The sequence below is a fragment of the Mauremys reevesii genome, linkage group 4 (genome assembly GCF_016161935.1).
Source record: "Mauremys reevesii isolate NIE-2019 linkage group 4, ASM1616193v1, whole genome shotgun sequence".
In the NCBI taxonomy this organism is placed as follows: domain Eukaryota; kingdom Metazoa; phylum Chordata; order Testudines; family Geoemydidae; genus Mauremys; species Mauremys reevesii.
In genome coordinates, this window is record NC_052626.1 from 63600539 (window position 1) to 63619480 (window position 18942).

The window sequence follows — 18942 nt, forward strand, 5'->3', positions numbered from 1 at the left end:
ATGAGAAACTTAAAATATTGGCTTCTGCAATCATTTTCACCTTCATTTTCCTGTTAGTTCATAATCTAGAAAAGAAAAACAAGCTTTCCTGCTTTTTCAGGTCTCAAACGACTTCTGAGTTTGGAATGAATTAGTCCAAAGGAAGAAAATATTCTTTCTACACTGGCAGAAGAAGCTACTGCTGTTAAAAGTGAGATTATCACTTCAGCAGTCTCTGAATCCAAGTGCTTAAGTGACTTCCACCAGTTCACTCATTTGACTTTCTTAAAAAAATTATCAGCAAACATATATTTCTTGAATGGTTCACCCTTGGCTCTGAAGTTTATTATAGTTGGCATTATGGAAGGATGATGGCTATGACATGGACATCCAGCAAACTCCTCCTCTTCAGCAGTTAAGGTTTGACCCTGTTACCGAGTATTGAGAATTTTTGCAAGAAAATGAGCTGGAGATAGTGCTTGTCCCATTCATTCTTTTAATGCTTGTAATTTAACTCTGTCATTGCATATTTCTCTTTTTAAGATCTCACTCGGTTCATTCCAAATTTCAACAACGTAAGCAATAAAATAACTATTTCCTTGCATTTTGTTCAAGACTACAAAAATAGGCTTCAGGGTACTCAGTGTGTGTTCAACATTTCTCTTAAGCCCAGTGTTGAGAACTTTGGCTGTGACAGTGCCATCTATTTTTTCACGATTTTGTTTACAAACTGTCATTGGATTAGGCCAGTTCTTGATATAGTGCTCAAAACAGTCGTCTACTGAGTTCCATTGCACGTCTTGTGAGAGAGTTAGCTTGGTTCCTCCCACTTTTTTTTCAGAGCAGCTGCTGCAAAGTGATTGATTCAGAAGTATTTTGCAGTTTCAACAACATTAGCCTTTATCTCTGGAACACTGAAGTCTTTGACTAGGAGGTGCATCAGATGAGCACTGCAACCCTATGTTGTTAGCTTGGGACTCTCTTCACTCTCCTAAATTTCTTCTCATCTTGGATACATTTGCAGCATTGTCTGTGACCAAGCTGCCTACTAGACATATGAATTTTTTTTCACTGTTTGTTACAGCTTTTACTGCTGCTACTTGTAAGTATTCTGCTGTGTGTGCAATTCCTGAAGTATCAATTGTTTCTGTAAGGAAGACATTCCTTTCTTCTGTTGTCACACAAGCACATACATCAGGATCATTGTGGACATTGCTCCACCCATCAAGACTCAGGTTAACAATTTCACCATACAGACCTTTTCCACACTGCTCAATTTCTCTTTCATACACTTTATCCAGCAGTTTGCCTGCGACATCTGCTCTGTTGGGTGGACTGAATCCTGGTCTTAATGACTGAACCATGTTAATGAAGTGTGGGTTCTCAATCATATGGAAAGGAGAGTTTATTGCATAAACAAACCGGGCAGTTTTTTTTATCAATTACCTCTTTTTGTAATCTGCTGGTTCTTATCACAAACTTATCCCTGGTTGTTTCTGGATGATGGAGATTTTTTTTCCCCACTTTGCTACAGGTGATATTACTGTGGCTATGTGACATATATGATGCAACTGAAACACTATCATTGGCAGATAACTCTGAAACTATAGAAAATGATGGTGATCTTGAAGGTGGATAGTCTTCAGAATCCTGTATGTTGAGGATGGATTCTCCTAAACAAAATAAGTCAATGCAGTTGTTTAATTATTATTACCATACTGCTCATTTAGTATTACTTACTGCATTCACTGACACTCAGTACAACTTTAAAGGTGAAATTGTAAAAGGAAGATCTGCCTATTTCAGTTATCTATTTATTTTTATCACAACTGCATCCAAAATGATAGTACCATAGAGTAACAACTATATTTTTTTGCTCCAACATGAGAATTCAAGAATAGTCCTTAAGAAAGAAGTATGAAATAAAAAAGTTTACCACCTGGAGATCCTGCATATTCAGCCATGTTCCTTTCATCATCTTTAACGCAGCTTCCTCCTGAGAAGGAACACTTCTCATGATGTTTCATTTGGGCACCAGGCCTTACATTTCGCACACATGCGTGTCTTATCCACAGGTAGATTCATTAAAATATTCCCAAACTGGGTCTCTCTTAGGGCCTGCTGCCATTATAGGGTTTCCCTTCTAGTGTATAATATATCTCAAATCAGTGAAGGCTACATTCAGAAAGACCTCAAGACTTCTGGAATATGCTGCTCAAACAGTTTCACTTTTGTTTCTACTGCCTGTCCCTCCCTTCTCACATTTATCTCCAGACTTCTTCTTCTTGTCCAGATCTATTCCGCCCCTAACAATCTTCTATTCATTGAACTTTTTGAAACTTTGCACTTTTAGAGAAAGGTAAGGGATTGATTCTTGTGTACACAAATTTGCAGAGGGTTGAGGTCCTTTATTTCTCACGTCTATATATTTATTTATTTAAAAACATTTTTGCTGTTAACAAGCATGTTAGCTCTGGAGACACAAATTCACAGTTTGAGAACTGCAAAGCTAGGCATCTCTGATGGTATCTTCTAGACTGAGCACTGATTCCCATTGGGTAGATAGAAAGATTAATCTATACAGAAGCCCCTGAAACTACATAAGATTGGGTCCCTAATCCATGAACTATTGGAACTCATTTACAAAACTTTTCTTAAACATTACCTGAATATATTGTCTCATACTATAGAATTAGAATTTATAATCCCTATTCCATGTTGCGATATCTTTGAGCTATAGTGTATCTTTGGATAGGTTTTTCCCTCAAAAAGCATTTTATCAAAAAAATGCAATTTAAATTAAAACTGATTTTTTTTAAATCATTGATTTTTTTATCCACCCTGATGCTTGATTTAAAACTTTTTTTGCAAAGGTTTGCAGGCAGGAGAAAATTTGTTCCAAATGCAATTGTAAAGAATGTTACTCTTTTTCCTGAATTATTGATAAGTGGAGGGCAAGTGGTTTCTTTCTCTGCTGGCACTTGTGTAAGTCTGTTTTGCAGGAAACTTCTGACTTTCTATGTAAGCTTAAATATTGCCTTTAAGAACATAAGAACAGCCGTACTGGGTCATACCAAAGGTCTATCTAGCCCAATATCTGTCTACCAATAGTGGCCAATGCCAGGTGCCCCAGAGGGAGTGAACCTAACAGGCAATGATCAAGTGATCTCTCTCCTGCCATCCATCTCCATCCTCTGACAAAAAAAATAAAATAATTGGAGATATTCCTATCTCCTAGAACCAGAAGGGACCTTGAAAGGTCATCGAGTCCAGCCCCCTTGCCTTCACTAGCAGGACCAATTACTGATTTTTGCCCCAGATCCCTAAGTGGGCCCCATCAAGGATTGAACTCACAACCCTGGGTTTAACAGGCCAATGCTCAAACCACTGAGCTATCCCTCCCTCCACAGTTCTTGTTATGTTGATTCAGAATGTGGTTTAATAGGGACACAAATTAGCTGCTACAGAATTGGTCAAAAATTTGCTTTGCTTTTGATAGTTTTGGTTCCAACCAACCTGCTCTTTTCGTCCTTTAGTGTACTCCCTCCCCCCCTTAAGGTGTGTGGGTTGGGGGAAAGGGGTTGTTTTGGGGGTTGAGGAAGTGGGGAATTCTGAATCTATATCCAGGAAGATACCTCCAAGGCTTAAAACTTGTAGCATTCACTTCTTAATAATTGCCCTCCACACTGCTGGTTGTCCATCTAAAACACAGCTTGAAAATGCAGTTACTGAAACGATCCTTCTTACCTGTTGACCTGACCACGTCATAGGCACTGCCCAGTTCAATATCCTACATAACTACCTGACCTTGCCCCTTACTTCATCACTTGCTCACTCCTTTGCTCTACTAAAAGTGACAGCCTTGATAATCTTTTGTCTACATTTCCCACAAACATTCTAGTCTACCAGCAACTACCCTCATGTCAGCTAAAACCCTTCAGACTTTTTTCCCACAGTACTTTAAAAAAGCTACACTATTTATTTAACAGTTTTAGAAAATTCAACTGAACCGCTACAACCTTGTCTACTCTTGGAAACAGCATCAATTTTAGCAATTGTTTGCTAAATGATAGTCTGTCGGTAAGTGTAGGCACGGACAAACTGTGTCCAGTGTTGGTTCAGCTAAGCCAGTTACTGAAACCATACGATTTTCTAGTGTAGACCTGGTGTAAGATACACATATGACTAATGAGCAACTATAGGATCTTACTAGTGTAACCTTTGTCCTTCCACCTGTCTACTCCCTGTTGTTTGATTACCCCCAACTTGTTGCGTCATGTCTAAAATTAGATTAAACTCTGGGGAATAATCCCTATTTGTACTATAAAGTGCCTAGCATACTTGTGGGTGCTATAAAGAATAATAGCACCTTTCAACTGGGGATTTCAAAGCACTTTATAAACATTAATGTATTTAGCTTCAGAACATCCACGTGAGACAGGTATTATCTCTGTTTTACCGATGAAGGAACAGAGTTGAAATGATTACTTGAGATTACACTCTGTGGCAGGGCTGGGAATAGAACCAAAATCTCCTGACACCTGTTCTGTGCTTTTTAGCCATGCAGCCCTTGCCCTAACCTCAGGCCCACACAACAACTAATACCTACCTGATGATTGGAACAGTGTCTCTGCTGTGGACTAACAGCTGTGGAATTTTGGATCCATATCAGTGAGTAGGAGACTCTCTCCTAGTAATGAAAAGTACAGTTACCCCAGCTTTCCCTCCTCGCCCATCAGAGGAGACTGTCACCTCCACAAAGCCCTGTGTGGGGAAGGAATCTGATCAGCATTCGAACTATGATCCTCCATGCAGTGTGGACACCCAGGTTTGTCTTGCTTCTTACTCTTGACCCAGATGACAGGAAAGGTCAAGAAGGGACAAAGATTTACCCTGCAGTGTATATTCCTGCTGCAGCCCTGCAAAGTCAGGCATGTATTTTTCTCGGTGCAAAAAGGCACAATGACTTGGTCACATCCGCTGGGCATGTCCAATTCCACGGCTGGCTTATTTGCGGTTGGGAAGAAACTCTGAGTGAAAGAAGTATGGCTATGTCAGCTATGTGAGTGCAAGCGTAAGGAGAGCATCTTGGCCAGCTCTCTGCCATTCTGACTATAGAGCTGTCTTCAAATCCTGCACGCTAGAGTAAACATTTCTCTCTGTTGCTAGCAACTGCCTTCCCTGACAGTTCCAAACAGAAGAGCCTAAAATAGCTCTAAGTCCTTACAATTAGTAGAAGTGTAATCCATTTCCACAGGAAAAGAATAGCACAGCGCTTTCTAGCTTCATGTAGTCTCAGAACATACAATGTTCTTAAGTTCTCTGCTTCTATGTGTGCATGCCCCACCACAGGCTGCACAATCTTCTTCAGATCATGTTATTTCTTAGTATTATCTGTCATCATATTTGGCACTGACAGCACTTTCAACTTCAATACAGTTTACAAACATTAATTAATTAGAGGAAACAAATGGCAGAAACCTACTTTTACTGAAGTGTAATACTGCACTGTGGTGTTCTCCCCTACGTATACATGGCTGTGCTTTCCCTCCTACCCCTTTCCTGCCCACAGTAACCCCATTTATGTCGGCTGCTTTCTCTTCTATGCTAAATGTTGCACGCTCATGCGTGCAGAAGGATGGCATGGTATGGTATTGCCACCCTTACTTCTGTGCTGCTGTGTGCAGAGCTGGGTCCTCAGTCAGCTACCACCACTCTCCACCCGCCCAGCTCTGAAGGCAGCATAGAAGTAAGGGTGGCAATACTGCGATCCCCCCCCTAAAATAAATTTGTGACCCTCCTGTAACTCCCTTTTGGGTCAGGACTCCTAATTTAAGAAACCCTGGTCTCCCCTCAGAAATCTGTATAGTCTAGGGTAAAAGCACACAAGACCAATTTCACGGCAGGAGACCAGACTTCATGATCTGTGATGTGGTGTGTTTTTTTTTTTTTTTTTTTATGGTCATGAAATTGATAGGGCCCTATTTATGAGATAAGAAACTGATGCTTTGCAGCAGTCTCCTTTTTTGTTATCTTGCAAGATTTGAAAATTTTCAATTTAGTTATTTTGGAATCATCACTTAGAAAGTTAAGCTGAGGATCTGGTTTGTGCTAATTGTTCTAAATTTTCTGCAGCTGCTAGAAAGGACATTGTCACCTCTACAATCATTTCCCCGCCCCCCCTCCATTGTTGCTTGTAATAAGCTTGAAACACAAATGTTTCCTTAACATTATTTGTTTTCCTTTGCATGCATGCTGATTTTGTTCTTGTGGGGTGAGTCACAAGTGCAGGACTTCTTATGCTGCTTTGCTGTTATGGGTTGAGCTCAGAACCAGCACATCGGAACACTGCTTTCTTAAAATCCATCTCCTGTTGCTTTCTTTCCTCCAAAAACCAAAATAAAACCCAGAAGCATTTGGAAAGCAAACCTTGAATAATTTCAGAGTTTACAAACAGGTATAAGAAAAACTGTGACAGTAGGGCACATTGACATGTCCTTTTAAAGTACAGAATGTCCTCCGGATAGGGCTGTTGTCTGAAAGCCTGCTCTGAGGTGCAGCTGCTGCTCTTCTGACCCTCCAACCCCATCAGGCATTCTCTCTTTATAACATGCCCTTTGCTAGAATGTATCAAAGTATTTGGAAGGAATGAGGAAGGTGTCAGTGAAGTTTAATGGGTAAATAAAAGCATATTCATAAAGTTAAATGATAGGCCAAAGTGACAATTGGAGTGCATGTTTGGGTGGAATTGTGATTTTTTTTTTTTAAGCTGCATGTAAACAAAAGAAACCAGCCTAATTAAAACAGGTGTTTTATAATTCCTTTTCAGTGCTTTCCTTTCTCTTCACAACCACCAAAAGTGAGAGAGGTCATGATGTGATATAAACAAAAGAAATAAGAAGGATATTAATTTCTCCATATTCCGATTCATGTTCATCAAAGTGAAGTTTATCCTTGGTCCTTATTTTTCTTTGCATTGATTTTTTTTAATCACTTTTACTTCCTGTTTTCAAAACAGTAATTCCCCATTGAAATTCACTTTCATTTTTTGTTTTGGTCATTTATAGCAATATTCTTGATGTTTAAATCTCTGATTTCCTGAAGATCCTATATCAAATAGGTAGGTAGATTGCTGTATGATGGCAGACAGAGTGAGCAGAAAGCTATCACAGAGCTGCTGAACTTCACTCTAAAGACCCTGAATGGTACATCTGCTTAATGGGGTTTTATTGATTTATTACCAGGCTGTGAGTGAGACTGGAGAAATGAGAAGGGTGGTAATAGTATCTTTAAATAGGTGCACCAGGTGGCTGTTCTGGCTGCTTGAGAAGTTACTGCATCATTACTTTCTTCAGTAAGGATGTGTCAGGTACATGAAAAGCAACCTTGGGGATAGCGCCATGTAGCCGTTATGTACAGCAATGCTGCAGCGGTTACATTTCCTGGGTGCTAATTCCTCTCCTTCGATATTGCCTGTCTCTCATAAACTGTTTCCCCTTACACCGTCATCCTCCGAACACATGCATGCACTGGAGAGTTCCTTCTGTGCTGTGCAGTATTTTCCCAAGGGGGCTCTCTTTGATCCCTGTCTTTCAAAATGCCTTATTGATTTGCAGGACTCTCACCTAATGCAGTTGCCTAAATTATTCTATTCAGTCAGGAATGGCAGCCATAGGCCTACACTACTCCTGTGTATTTTATCGGCACTCGGCCCTTAGAAAGCTAGAAGCAGTCCTGCCAGTCAGCATCTCTTTTTCACTTTGAGTTTAGGTTGTCTCTACTTTGTTGCACTGGGCACCTGTACAACATATCTCTTTAGACCGAAGCCTTTTTGGAATTAATTGATAAACTCAACATTAACAAGTCACCGGGACCAGATGGCATTCACCCAAGAGTTCTGAAAGAACTCAAATGTGAAGTTGTGGAACTATTAACTAAGGTTTGTAACCTGTCCTTTAAATCGGCTTCAGTACCCAATGACTGGAAGTTAGCTAATGTAACGCCAATATTTAAAAAGGGCACAAGAGGTGATCCTGGCAATTACAGACCGGTAAGTCTAACATCGGTACCGGGCAAATTAGTAGAAACAATAGTTAAAAATAAAATTGTCAGACACATAGGAAAACAGAAACTGTTGAGCAATAGTCAAAATGGTTTCTGTAAAGGGAAATTGTGTCTTACTAATCTATTAGAGTTCTTTGAAGGGGTCAACAAACATGTGGACAAGGGGGATCCAGTGGACATAGTGTACTTAGATTTCCAGAAAGCCTTTGACAAGGTCCCTCACCAAAGGCTCTTATGTAAATTAAGCTGTCATGGGATAAAAGGGAAGGTCCTTTCATGGATGGAGAACTGGTTAAAAGACAGGGAACAAAGGGTAGGAATAAATGGTAAATTCTCAGAATGGAGAGGGGTAACTAGTGCTGTTCCCCAAGGGTCAGTCCTAGGACCAATCCTATTCAATTTATTCATAAATGATCTGGAGAAAGGGGTAAACAGTGAGGTGGCAAAGTTTGCAGATGATACTAAACTGCTCAAGATAGTTAAGACCAAAGCAGATTGTGAAGAACTTCAAAAAGATCTCACAAAACTAAGTGATTGGGCAACAAAATGGCAAATGAAATTTAATGTGGATAAATGTAAAGTAATGCACATTGGGGAAAAAATAACCCCAACTATACATACAATATGATGGGAGCTAATTTAGCTACAACGAGTAAGGAAAAAGATCTTGGAGTCATCGTGGATAGTTCTCTGAAGATGTCCACGCAGTGTGCAGAGGCGGTCGAAAAAGCAAACAGGATGTTAGGAATCATTAAAAAGGGGATAGAGAATAAGACTGAGAATATATTATTGCCCTTATATAAAGCCATGGTACGCCCACATCTTGAATACTGTGCACAGATGTGGTCTCCTCACCTCAAAAAAGATATTCTAGCACTAGAAAAGGTTCAGAAAAGGGCAACTAAAATGATTAGAGGTTTGGAGAGGGTCCCATACAAGGAAAGATTAAAGAGGCTAGGACTCTTCAGCTTAGAAAAGAGGAGACTAAGGGGGGATATGATAGAGGTATATAAAATCATGAGTGATGTTGAGAAAGTGGATAAGGAAAAGTTATTTACTTATTCCCATAATACAAGAACTAGGGGTCACCAAATGAAATTAATAGGCAGCAGGTTTAAAACAAATAAAAGGAAGTTCTTCTTCACGCAGCGCACAGTCAACTTGTGGAACTCCTTACCTGAGGAGGTTGTGAAGGCTAGGACTATAACAGTGTTTAAAAGAGAACTGGATAAATTCATGGTGGTGAAGTCCATAAATGGCTATTAGCCAGGATGGGTAAAGAATGGTGTCCCTAGCCTCTGTTCGTCAGAGGATGGAGATGGATGGCAGGAGAGAGATCACTTGATCATTGCCTGTTAGGTTCACTCCCTCTGGGGCACCTGGCATTGGCCACTGTCGGTAGACAGATACTGGGCTAGATGGACCTTTGGTCTGACCCGGTACGGCCATTCTTATGTTCTTTTAAATATTTGTTGGAAAGGTTTTGCTGCCTGCGGTAAAGTGAGAAGAGGCATTTGGGAGGATGGCATAATTTAGTGCAGGATTTAACTTCTTTTGCTTTCTGGTCAAGGGTATGATTTTCAGTGCCTGATTGCCCTGGCAAGTCTTGTTGCTCCACCCCTTGGGTGGATAAAATAGACTCAGTTCTCTTCCAGATCACTTTACACAGCTTACAATGATAATTTATTTTTTCCTCTCCTCTTCCTGATTGAAAGAATGCTGTGTTGCTGTCCCTCCTGCTTTCAGGAGTCTGAGGGTAGTGAGTGGGAGGAAAGGCTGAGTGAGTTCAGTCTGCAGGAATTCTGTTGGTGTTGACCGACTACTTGGAAGAAAACACTTGAAAATGTGAGAGAGTTTTTTGGAGTAGAATTTTAGTGATTGTGAGACCACGATTTCATGGCTATGTGTAACGTATGCAGAGGCTGTGCCATAAGCTCTGCTGAGTTCATTCTTCCCATGCCTGCCTTCATCACTTCTTATCCAAGTATTTCACAATAGATGGTGATTTAATGATGATAAACCTCCAGCAGGCTGAGATGAGAACATTTTTCCTGCTTATGACCTATCCTAAGTCTCAAATGATGAAAAGCTATTGAATTAACACCAGTGTGCCACATTTTGCATCTACACTCGCCCTCATGTTGATGGATGAGGGAATTGTTCCCATTTCAAAATGGGAAGATTTAAATTTTTTTTCTTTCACCCTGTGTGTTTATGGAGTTGACCTTGTTCCCGTCACCTTTGCAGCTGGTAATTTGACAGGTATTGTCTGTGTGTCCCACCCCCTCAAAGTTAATTTATTCACACGTAGGAGCTCTTAGAATGTCTTCCCTTGCTTTGCTTCCTAGTCCTTGGTATCCTACATCATAGCCACAAACTTTGCACCTGAGGACTGGAAGGATCTCCTTTCAGAAATAACTACATTTCATTTGCTGGCTAGAGGGAACCGCAAATACAAAAATTCCTTCTTCTCTTTCTCTCTTACTGCTCTCCCCCAGATGCTTGTGGTTCTGGACCATGAAAGGAGAGATCTGAACCAAATAACTTCCTTTTTGTCTTCCACATAGTGGCATGGAGCGCAATCACTAGGCAGTGGATATGAACTGTACTGTGACTTTTTGTTGTTAGCTCCTGGATCAATCCATTTTCTCTGTATGTCAGAGGAATTAGTCTATTATTCCCCTTCAACACCAACATAAAAGTAGCCTATCTGCTTTGTGTAAACAGCCCCACCCCCACCACTTAAGGCTCATTGCTCAGCTATACAATATTATACAGCTGGGGCGTATTAACTGGAGTGTCGTACATATGACCCAGGAGGTAATTGTTCCACTTTACTAGGCACTGGTGAGGGCTCAACTGGAGTAGTGTCCAATTCTGGGTGCCTCACTTTAGGGAAGATGGGGACAAATTGGAGAGAGTCCAGAGAAGAGCAACAAAAATGATAAAAGGTTTGGGAAAACCCTACTTATGAGGAAAGGTTTAAAAAATACCTGGGCATGTTGTTTAGTCTTGAGAAAAGAAAACTTGGGTGCTGGAGTGGGGGCGGAAGGATCTGATAACTCTCTTCAAATATATTAAGAGCTGTTATAAAGAGGACGGTGATCAGTTTTTCTCCATGTCCACAGAAGGTAGGACAAGAAGTAATGGACTTAATCTGCAGCAAGGGAGATTTAAGTTAGATATTGGGAGAAACTTTGCAACTAAAAGCTCTGGAATAGGCTTTCAGGGGAGGTCATGGAATCCCTATCATTGGTGGATTTTAAGAACATGTTAGATGAACGCTGTCAGGGACGGTCTGGATTTACATGGTCCTGCCTCACTGCAGGGAGCTGGACTAGATAACTTCTCAAGGTCCCTTCCAGCCCTATATTTCTGTGATTCTATAAAAGGGACTTAAATAAAAATCATATAGTTTTATTGCCTTTTAGGTAAGTATTGAAATAACTCTATGTATGTACATTTAGGGAGTGTTTTATAGTACATAGAGCAGGGGATTAATAGTCATGACTTTGTACTGTTCATGATTCTGCCACTGATCTCTTTTAACCCTTCTGTCTTTAGTTTCTCATCCAGTAGAATGTGGGTCATGATACTTTACCCACACGTCATAAATCCCTTGAGATCCCCTAATAAAAAGCACTTTGAAGTGCTAATTATTAAGGCTGGAGGAAGGTTGTATCTGAGGCAACCACTCTGTCTTAGAAGGGAAGCAGAGAACTGTGTAGCCTGGTACATCTGATTTTGATTCCAGGAACAATTTTTAGATTCATTCACTAGAGACAAAGAAATTGAACTTCTTAAAGAGGAGAGCAGTAAGCTTAGCAGCTGCCAGCAAGAGGATTTAATAAGAAACCAATCTCATCAAACTAATCTGATAGCGTTTATTTAAGGGTCTGACAAAGAAAATTGATGTGGATAAGGCAATGGAGGCATTTTAGCTAGATCCCAGCAAGGCTTTTGATGAAGTATTGCATGAAATAATTTGTAAAATGGAGGAGCTTGGACTCTGTGTTAGTTGTGAAATAGAAGATGACCTACTACTATTTATTGTAATTTCTGCATCCTATATTTCATCCATTTTTCTGAAGAGAAGCCACACAGCATCTCTCATAGCTCAGTATTGGGGCCTTCTATCTAATACAGTGGTTTTCACACTGGGTACACATACATCTAGAGGTACATGAGCTCTCATCAGGGAGTACGTGAGAAAAATCCTGTAATGGCGGACAATGGATCGTGTTATACCTTATAGACCTTTTTTTTTCATAGGTATATTATGACCCTATCTTAGATGGGTGTATGCAGTAGACCAGTGGTTCACAAACTAGGGCCGCCGCTTATTCAGGGAAAGTCTCTGGTGGGCCGGGCCGGTTTGTTTACCTGCTGCGTCTGCAGGTTCAGCCGATGGCCACGGTTCGCCGCTCCAGGCCAATGGGGGCGGTGGGAAGCGGCGGCCAGTATGTCCCTCGGTCCGTGTCGCTTCCCGCAGCTCCCATTGGCCTGGAGCAGAGAATTGCAGCCACTGGGAGCTGCGATTGGCCGAACCTGCGGACATGGCAGGTAAACAAACCGGCCCGGCCTGCCAGGGGCTTTCCCTGAACAGGCGGAGGCCCTAGTTTGAAAACCACTGCAGTAGACTACATTATTTAGAAAGGGGTATGTAGCCTAAAAAGTTTGAAAACAACTGATCTAATAGTTGTATGCAAAAAAATCTTAAAGCGGATCAGTAATGCATAGAATTTAAATTTCCTTATGATGCCAAATATGGGTGGAACAGCAGGTGAAAGTGAGGAGACCATAAAACTGCAGGGAGGCTCTCAACAGAAGAGCTGGAGAATAGAGTTTCATGGCATTACAAAATGTGAGGTCAGGAACTTGTCATATTAAATGGTAGAGAGAGAGATTGTTAAATGGAAAACAGTATTTAAAGAAATTAAGAGGAACTGGGTGAAATAGTAAATTTCCAGGCAAAACCTTCCAAAATAGAATTCATGTTGGAAATAAAGGTCTATTCGTGTGAAATATTATTATTAGACTGGTGTACATTTAAAGAAGAAAATTATGAAAAAGCTTTTTAATTAGGATAAAAATATGGACATGGACATTAAATAATAAGGTTGTAGTTAAAAAAATCTAAATGTTAAAGTCTAGAAATATTCTGTCATTCGATGTCAATCTGAGTTTTTCCCTCTTATGCTTGTCTATTGTCCCGCTACTGGTAGAAGAACACAATTATTTACCAAGTGACAGAAGCTAAATTATTCCCTCTTCGCTAATTGGTTCTGCATTTTGTTGTTTGATCACATAACCTTCCTCTGTCCTTTCTGCCCATATCAGATACAGGGGGTTCTTGAGCTCTTCTTGAGAGGGTGCATCAGATATTCTTTGTCCTTGTATTTTGGGTATGGGAGGGAGGTAGGGAGGGAGGAATGCAGCTCACAGTGAGTTGTTGAACAGTCCTTGACTAAAATTCTTCCCTGTCCCCAATACTATACTGTATTCTGGTTGTTTACTGCCCTCCACTCCAAAAGTTGCAGTGTTTCATTGGTGCTATGTGTTTATATAGTGCACAGTGCCTTGGTGGGGGATTCTGTAGCAAGAAAAATGAGTTAGAAGTTTAAAATACTAATAAAAGTATAATGAGAAGTACAAGACTAACATGTTATAGAAAAGAAGTACTCTGAAGAAAAGCTTTGTGAAGAGTATTTTTACCTGGAGAGGCTGCTAGTATATGGAATAGTTGACCCAGATGTGTCAGGAGCTGACAGTCTTTGACTTAATTTCACTAACTTTAAGTCCTGCCTTTTCTTTACCCTTTGTACAAACAGTACCACATAGCACTCTCAGACACTAAGAGGTAAGGGAGCGTGGCATGGGGGCTGGTTCCTGCGTATGCTGTATGCCAGTGGTTCTCAAACTAGGACTGACTCTTGTTCAGGGAAAGCCCCTGGTGGGCTGGGCCAGTTTGTTTACCTGCCATGTCCGCAGGTTCGGCCGATCACAGCTCCCAGTGGCCGCTCCAGGCCAATGGGAGCTGCAGGAAGCGGTATGGGCCGAGGGACGTACTGGCCGCCACTTTCCGCCGCCCCCTTTGGCTTGGAGCGGCGAACCATGGCCAGTGGGAGCTGTGATCAGCCGAACCTGCGGACATGGCAGGTAAACAATCCGGCCCGGCCCACCAGGGGCTTTCCCTGAACAAGCGGCGGCCCTAGTTTGAGAACCACTGCTGTATGCCACAGCAGTTACCAGCTAGAGGCATTCTATGCTGCTGCTCAGAGGAGTAGTACACTTAACAATATGTTGCAGAAACCTGTCCTAATGCAACTGCAGGATGACTCTTGTGGAGAAATGTTAATTTTTTTTTTTTTTTTTTTAACTGACATGAGGATGATATGAGGTCATCCCCAGACATCAGGGAGGGGAGCCTGCTTAGTCATTGGGGCAACAGAGCTCAGCAGTGCAAGCTGCCAGTTGGGAACAATGATGCTGCAGTCTGAACATAGATCTGCTTCATCTTAAGCTATAGATGATGATTATTATTTTAAAGATGGCCTGCAAAGAATCTTTTGTCCTGCTTTATTGTGTATAAAAAAGGCTTGTAAGGTTTATTTATGTATTGTTTGTTTTTAACTTCAGAAGTATTAGGAATATAAAATCTAATTCTTTGTTGTTTTGTTTTTCCTGGAGGAATCTTGAATGTAATCTGTGAGCTCTCATACCTTAATTGAAGGTGCAGGGTGTTTAATCTTTAGCAAATAGATTTCTTTCTCCCAAGTATGTCTGTCTTTATTTAAAACTTTGTTTTTTTAATAATTTTAACTATTCCCTTCCTTTCTTAATAACTCAGTTTCAGTATTCTGATTTTTGTGATGTTGTAACTTCACTAGTTTTCCAGTCACTAGGATCTTCCAAAGTAGACAAGACTTAAATTTCTTCTATACGCCTCTACCCCGATATAACACTGTCCTTGGGAGCCAAAAAATCTTATCGCTTTATAGGTGAAACTGTGTTATATTGAACTTGCTTTGATCCACCAGTGTGTGCAGTCCCGCCCCCTGGAGCGCTGCTTTACCGCGTCATATCCAAATTCGTGTTAGATCGGGTTGCATTATATGGGGGTAGAGGGGTGTGTGTGTGCGCACGCTCTTCTGACAACCTTTCAATCCCTCTTTGAACAATACAAAAACACAAGTCCTTTTTTCCCCTTTACCGGTCACCTTTGACCTTCTTTCATAATTGTTGTATTACCATTTTGATGTTTGTTGCTTCTCTTTTCCAGCTAAGTACATCTCCAGACCACATACTATTACATTCTGCATGCACAAGGACCTCATCTAATAATGGAAAAACAAAAGCCAATCCTGGGCAAGTAGAGAGTTGGAGACTTAATATGTACGTTAATAGAGGTCTTTTTTGTTTATCTGAGACAGCTATTTTTGAAGGTCTCATTACCAGGCCTTACCCTGTGTCTGCACAATGGGCCACTATACTAAATGTGTTTGTATGGTAGATGCAGATTGGAGCCACACTTTGTAAGTACAGGGTCAACTTTCTTTTGGGAAGATACAACTTAAACAATCTTCCCTTGTCTGTCAGCTTGTGGGTAGTGTTCCTTATGGCCGCCTCCAAGACACAGGAGATATGTAAACTCAGTATGTTTAAGGTTCAGACTTGCAAATGGAAAGCTGACTTGGTGGTACTGTTTTGTGCTTCACTGAGAACCCCAATCTCCTACTGCCAGGTTTTTAGAGCACCTTAGACAAGGCATGCTAATTCCCAGGAGGAAAAGAGGAAACTGTAACCTGAGCAATGCAAGCTTTTATAAGGGCCCTGCAAGCCCTCAATTCCTACCACTTTCTCAAAATATAGTCTCTAATATAGACTCCAAAGAAAGAGGGATGGAGGGTCAGGATTGTGTATCTGCAGTGATCTATTCAAAGAACTCCAATGCCAAATAAATCTTTCTATTTTGAGTACTATCAGTATAGATTCCTACCCTTGGGAGCCTCCAGGTAAGTGGGACTTGAGGAGTCTTTCTTAGTTGAACAATGACTGCAGCACAACTGTTCCAAACTGGGCATACTAACACAAGGCTGGGTCAAGAGAGCAAGGCGGAGGGATAGACAGTCCGTGAGATAATCTGGGGTGTGTTATGCATACAGGGCTTGGAAAAGGCCAAGGATCTTGAACTGAAAGCAAAATTTGACTGGCAGTTATGCGGAGTTTGGACCAGTGGAGTGAATGTGTTTCCTCTGGTTGACCCTCCTGAGGAGGATGTGATGTTCCATATGGCCTCTTGGGTTTGTGCTAGAAGTTCATTAGTAGATGTTTGGCTAGTTTAAGAAGGTGTAGGGCATTTCTGATCATTGCAGCTTTCAGGGCCTTTAGGAGTGGTGAGGAGCTGAATGGAACCCAGAGTATGACCCGACCATATTTAATTCAGATGCCTTCAGTGTTGGGTGAGAATAAATTTTTATCTGTCTCCAAAAAAAGACTTCCCTTGCACATCAATATTCCCTCTGGATTGGGTTTTAGCCAGCTATGTTTGCTCCAGTTTCTCACTTCACTGTATTGCATGACTGGGGGAATCATTGGGAAGATGATGCAAAGCAGAGCAATGGTGTTTGGGTTTTTTTTTCCTCTCTCTTTCACTGCAACACTCCCTTCGCCTTCCAAGATTGAGGTCCTCAAGCTTTGAAATCTGTTGCAATCAGCAACAAATCTTTTAAAACCTCATGCCCTGATCACGTTGTAAGAGAGAACCTGAGATCTGAAGGATTTTCTTCATTTATTTCTAAAAAATAACTAATACACTTGATTGATGGTTTCTGAAAGAGAAATAGGAAGGGTTTGCTAGATGTTCTAACTAAAGTAAGTGCAAGTCAGAAGAGAAATTCTACAAGAGATTCTAAACCAGTGAACAAGTAGGGGAGGCAGGTATCTGATTTGAGAACAGTCTGTTGAACATTAGCAAGAGGACAGGAAACTGCTAAGGTTTTAGATGAATTTGTACAGATAACAATAGGCTAGATTTGAATAGTCAGTACTATAGGAATTCAAAAAGGACAAAGGAAGGAAAACTGCAAAGGAATTGGATTTTTTTTTCCAAACAAATATTTTGCGACTGTTCTGGAAGGTATAGTAGTATCATAAGGCACTATTATTTGTATAACCTTACACACTGTCAAACAATGCTGCTAAATTTGTAGCAATTCTGCAGAAAGCAAAGGGGAAAATAACACTAATACTCTTAAGCCTGTACATTTATTACTTTTGTCCAAGAGTGTTCATGTTTACAGCCTGGGTTCCATTTTAAAGCATCTCTTATCTTGTGGGATGTGGATTTTCAGGGTTTCATTGAACACATTTGGTTAGTTACATTGTGTGTTGGTAGGATTTTAAAAAGAGAATTTTTCCATCTCCTGTGTCTCTCATTTCTTTTGGAGTTATTTTTGTGCTGTCCAAAGGGGATTGGAAAATGAGCTGAGAGAGTTTGTGCTCGGTGAAGGAAGGAACGCACGCCCTGGCCTCTGTCATACTAGGTGGCAGAGTTCCATTGCTTATGGCCAGGGTGAAGGAGTAGGAGGAGGGAAGAGAACAGCAATAAAACAGGCAGAGGAAGTGAGTCAGTTCTCACTGAAACAGCAAGCCGTGATTCCACTTGCAGGGAAGCCAAGCTTGGTCTAGATTGAAGGTAGAAGTTGCATAAATCCCATGCCAGCCTCCCCCCTTCCCAGTTTTAAAATCTACTCTGCAGCCATGTGAGGTTTGAGGAGATTCAGGTTACAGGACCTTGGGCAGAGGGGAACATCCAGTTTAACTTCTGTTTTTAACACACAAAATATTTTATTGCACCTTGTTGTTGGGGTCTTTAATTAATAATAATGAAAATGTCTTGTCTGCTCTGTGTGGGTTTTAAAAATCCCATGGCAGACTCCATAAGAGATGGCCCTGTTTTCCTTGCTTAAGAATTCCCTTACACACACGCGCACACACACACGCGCACACACCTGCTGTGTGTCATTTGCTTCCTTGCCATCCCAAAGAAGGCTGCATTTCTGTAATGGTTGAAGTGATCCTGGATGGAGTATAAGTTGTGTGTTGGTTTGTAAAGTGCTTTGTGATTCTCTGGGATGAAATACACCGTTTAAATGTTAGTGAAGAAACAAACTCTTTAATGGTGTTTTCTCCCTTCTCCCAAGCCCTCTGTACTTTTTTCCATTCCCATTGTTTTATGGGAATTGTGGCCTCCTAGTCTGCATCTATGCTTCCTGCTCTTCCTCACTGTTTCTACAACCAATTCGGCTCCACAGGTGGGAGCTTTGAACTTTGGTGACTCTTATTTTAGCAATGCCCAAAACCAACCAAACAAAAAAATCCACCAAACTGAGCACAGTTCTCAACTTGCTGTAATCATCATTCATTTCTCTTTGATAGTAAAAGGAAGGTTGTGGTCACTGTGCAAGTCAGATAGTAGAGTCAGTTTGTGGGCTGTCATTCAGACTTTTCACAATGGGAAGGAGGTGGGGAAATGTAAAGAGCAACTGCAAATAAATGTTTCTACCCCCGAGAGACTCCATGTATTTTTCCTCAAAACTATTAAACGCAGATCAACCCCTGCAGCACAGACCAGGAATGAGGGGCTGAACTGGAATCTAGGAGTTGGGTTCTGTATGCTTACGTGTACTGCGCAAACCGTGAGTTGGACTTATGTTGTTCACTGGTGTTTGTGTAATGTAGACTGTATAAGCAGGCGGAGTCCCCACCATCCTGCAAATAGACTGAGCATATACAAAGGATATGGCTCAAATTTACCCTCTTCCTGGGGCCTCTTCCTTCTATTTAACATAAATAATGACCGAGTATTTATTTAAGCTATTATATTTTCCATTAAGC

At 41.0% G+C, this 18942-nt stretch overlaps 1 protein-coding gene across 10 annotated transcripts in view; it reads left to right on the forward strand.

Annotated features, from left to right (window-relative positions):
* MIDEAS (mitotic deacetylase associated SANT domain protein) overlaps positions 1 to 18942 on the forward strand; it is an 87983-nt gene that overhangs the window by 42290 nt on the left and 26751 nt on the right. The window contains exon 2 of one of the 10 annotated variants that reach the window (XM_039533214.1): positions 15326 to 15438. The exons of 8 other annotated variants lie outside the window; for them this stretch is intronic. The gene's annotated coding sequence lies outside the window, so the exon portion shown is untranslated. Of the gene's footprint in view, positions 1 to 15325; positions 15439 to 18655; positions 18744 to 18942 lie in introns of all 10 variants that reach the window. One more of the 10 variants, XM_039533215.1, reaches the window with a different exon arrangement.